The following is a 4,282-nucleotide window of genomic DNA, read 5'->3' as shown; positions in this document are numbered from 1 at the left end:
TTTTTTTTGAGACAGAGTTTTGCTCTTGTTGCCCAGGTTAGAGTGCAGTGGTGCGATCTTGGCTCACTGCGACCTCTGCCTCCCGGGTTCAAGCAATTCTCCTGCCTCAGCCTCCCGAGTAGCTGGGATTACAGGCATGTGCCATCACACCCAGCTAATTTTGTATTTTTAGTATAGAGGGCATTTCACCATGTTGGTTAGGCCACTCTTCAACTTCTACCTCAAGTGATCCACCCACCTTAGCCTCCCAAAGTGCTGGGATTACATGCATGAGCCACTGTGCCTGGCCTTTATTTTCTATCTCTGCTGGCTGGCTGAATACCTTGAGCAGACCAGAATTACTGGAGGCAGGGACAAAATGGAAGATTAGCTAAATTTGTTTTCCCTCAAAAGCAATGATGAACATGCTTCTTTTCAAAGAGCAACAGCAAATATTGGTCCAAATTCACAAGTGTTCATCCGATGGGCCATATTGGAGAGTAAAGGTAGCTGTTCATGGTCCTGAGTGCACGGACATGGAATTTAGATACAGGATGAATATTCTGCTTTCGTAAGTTGTTTTGATGAGACGTGAAGACATGTTCTGAACAATATTAGAAGAATGCATCACCTTGGTACATTTGGCACTTGCCCTGCCCCTGACTTTTTCCTGAGTGAACAGGAGCCACCTCCCCTTTTAAATTAAATGATGGAATAGCCTGACCTGTTGCAGGTCCTTGCTGCTGTCTCCCGTGCTCACTCCTCTGGGTCTCCAAGCATGTAGCTGAGAATCCATTTGGGACGTCTGTTCCCCGTCCCTGCCTGTGTCTATCGTTAAACAAAGTAAAGATAGTCTGGTGTGACTGGCTTTCCAAACTCTTATTTGGATTCACTGTAATGTGGACTAAACAAATGGCTTAAAATTCACTGTTTGCAGACACCCCATCCTCTGTTCCACTGAGTAGAGACATGACCTGCCCCACAAAGCTCTGCTCATTCCACCGCCTTCCTGACAGGCATGTGCACAGCTTCAGGAAGCTCTCTGAGGCCAGAAACCCCGTCGTTTTACCTGTTTGCACCCCCTCTTTGTGTGTCCTGAATATTTGTACTACCTTAAATGTGTGCTATTTCCCCCACAACATTTGTTTTAAATAATTTTAAAGCTACAGAAATGTTTCTAGAATAGTCCAGTGGGTTCCCACATGACAATTCAACTGTCATTGGCATTTTGCCACATTTATTTTCCCCTTTTAATTGTACATATGTCATTCTTTTGACTGAACCATTTTGAAAGTTAGTCGTTGTGATATTTTGCCCCCAAATACTTGAGCATTCATCTGTTGAGAACAAAGTCATTCCCCTTCGGTTCCCACACAGACAAGATGTAAAAATCACACAACACCATTATCTAATACTAGGTCCATATAAAGTTTTTCCCAGTGTGTCTAATAATGCCATTTACACCTTCTGTTGTTTGTTTTTATCCAAGCACCACAACTGCTTTTAGTTACTATATCTTTTATTTTTTTAATCTGGACTAGCTCCCTTTTTGTTTTTTTCTTTCTATGTCAGAGATACTTTTGAAGTATCTATGTCACCTTTACAGAATGTTCATCAAGTGGCTTTTGTTAGATTGTTTCCTCAAATTTGACAGTATTAAAGAAACACTGCCTCCGTGATATTGTCTGAATCAGTGCATCACATCAAGACACATGATTGACACAATAATGCTGTGTGCCACTCGGTGCATCACAGCAGGACACATGAGGCACATATGTGCTGCCATGCACTCCTCAGTGCATTACTGCAGGGCATGTGGGCAGGGCCAGGTGTTGTCACAGTCCCAGCAGGTCTCTCTGCCCTCTAGACAGTGGCTGGATGGGTGCTGGACACCTGCTCCGCGCAGCCTGGGCAGCAGCTGGAGATGATGCGGAGAGGGCTGCTCAGCTGGGGCTGGAAGGTGAGGAGGACAGGGCTGGGCTGGCCACCTTGTGGAGATAGCAGGACATGTTGAGGGAGAGTCAAGCCAGGGATGCAAAGCGTGAGGAGAAACTGCAGTGCCGTGCACGGCCTCAGCTCCCTTTCTGAGGCCCCATTGATGTGAGCGCTTTCAACAAGCCCTCGAGGGAATCTCTGCTGCTTGCAGCCAAAAAGTACTGACCACCGGAAGAGCCAGCCCCTGCAAGGGGACAGAGGCATGGTGGCCATCAGGAGGCAGGCAAACCCCAGAGAAGGAGGCCATGGACGTGGCAGTGGACGACCGATGTGCGATCTCAGCGCCACAGGTTACTGGTTTTGTGGCAAGATGTGGACCTGCTGACAGCTTGGCTTCCTCGTCTGTAGAGTGTGACAGTGACATTCTCTGCCTCATTAGACAGATGTTAGGATGCAGTGAGGCGGGTGCTCAGCCCCATTCTGGACACGTAGCATCGATGAACACCAGCTCTTACTGAATGGTTTCCTTATGCTGGGAGGAAAGAAACGATCTGGATTTTGTCTGTGTAGAAGTCCAGCTATCTGCATGTGTGTTCAGAGGACATTCTCGTATCTCAGGAGTGAAACCAAAGCATCCCTGTACATCTTTCCCCCACCCTCACTCATAGCCTCGGATTCTCTGCACAGCTTTAGGTAAAGGAGTTGATGGGGAATCGGATGCCTGGCCCCGAGTCCTCACTCTGGGGCCCGAGCTTAGACTAACTTCAGGTTCAGCTGAGAAGGCCTCTGAACTGTGACACCGCGCCGTGGCCGCCTGCCCTTTGCCCTTCTGGCGGCCGGTGCTTGCCTGGAGGAGGGCTGGCAGCAGAAATGCAGCTGACCAGGTTGCATTTTCCGTACGGCCGACTCAAGGGGATACCCGTGGAGACTCATTTCTCGTTTCAGTTTTCAATGATTTGGTGGAGAAGCTCCTCTGGTGAATGGACTTGGGATTTCTTGGAGCTGCGCTGCGGGTCCACAGTGTGGCTTTCGGCCGGTGCTGCGCTGGTACTTGCACTTCCTCTGGCAGGGCACGGGGTGGCGCTCCCGGGTAAGGCAGCGGCAGGGGGAGCCGTGAGCGAGGCGCTGCCTCTCCCGCTGAAGCCGGATCCAAGGCCACCATGACGGGGACCCGCCATCCAGGTAAGACGTGTTCTTTCCTTATTCCTTGGCGAATCGATGGGGACCAGGCTTCCCCAGGCGGTGAAGTGAGGAACAGGGACCGCGGGGCTCGCCTGACCAGTGGGGTCTCCATCCTTTTCTGTGTTGACAAAAGACAAGAACAGACATCGCCTGAAATCTTCCCGCCTCCGTGAGCGAACCTGCGTCTGGGAACAAGCTGCAGAGAAGTGATCGCTGAGTGAAGAAGGAGGTGCCGGGCCGCATTAATCATACCTCGGGAGGCAATGCCGGGAAGGTTCTTTGTTTAAAGAAACACTCATTTTTTCTTAATTAATTATTTTTTTATTTAAGTTCTAGGGTACATGTGCACAACGTGCAGGTTTGTTACATATGTACACATGTGCCATGTTGGTGTGCTGCAACCGTTAACTCATCATTTACAATAGGTATCTCTCCTAATGCTCTCCCTCCCCCATCCCCCCACCCCACAACAGGCCCCGGTGTGTGATGTTCCCCTTCCTGTGTCCATGGTTCAATTCCCACCTATGAGTGAGAACATGGGACGTGCGCTGTTTGGTTTTCTGTTCCTGGGGTAGTTTGCTGAGTTTAAAGAGCACTTGGTGCGGACTTGCTGTGGCCATCGCCTTCAACAGCTCATCTGTAGGAGGTGCAGGCCGAATTCACACCTGGGTGTCATCCCTGTCTGCCTGCCCGCAGAGGAGACAGGAGAGGCCCTCCCACCCCACGGCTTTTACAGGACGTTCTTCCAGTCGGCTAGAGGAGTGTGGTTTGCTTTATAGCCACACCAAGTCATTTTAATAAAACTCAATTAACTGTGTTGCCTTGCAGGCTCCGAGTGTTACAGGCAGACCTGAGTCCGAGTCTTCCTACCATTCATTGTCCCCTTCTGGATTTCCTAGGGACCCCAGATACGATGGCATCAATGTCAGTTAACTTGGCACTGTTTAAAATAGATCTATGATCAAATCTTAAGTTTTTCCAAATAAGACCCTGGATGAATGCAGGAAGGTCATTTGATTACTTTAAAATAAGAGTATTTTATGTTAAGTTTGAAAAAGCCAGTCATAAAACTAAGCCCTGTACCAATGAATATAGTTTGTGAAGCCAGCAGCCCAGGCTTATTATTATAAATATCAAACACCACCATTATGAGTAAGCTCATTTATTTTCAAAGCACTTTGCAATC

The 4,282-nt window shown here is 48.6% G+C and overlaps 1 pseudogene; it reads right to left on the bottom strand.

Annotated features, from left to right (window-relative positions):
- Positions 1-1,842: 1,842 nt before the first annotated feature.
- LOC112621600 lies at positions 1,843-3,346 on the bottom strand (annotated as a pseudogene).
- Between the last annotated feature and the right edge of the window lie 936 nt (positions 3,347-4,282).

This window comes from Theropithecus gelada, chromosome 3 (genome assembly GCF_003255815.1).
Source record: "Theropithecus gelada isolate Dixy chromosome 3, Tgel_1.0, whole genome shotgun sequence".
Lineage (NCBI taxonomy): Eukaryota > Metazoa > Chordata > Mammalia > Primates > Cercopithecidae > Theropithecus > Theropithecus gelada.
Note: the sequence above shows the minus strand (reverse complement) of the source record. Positions and strands in the feature narration are given on the sequence as shown.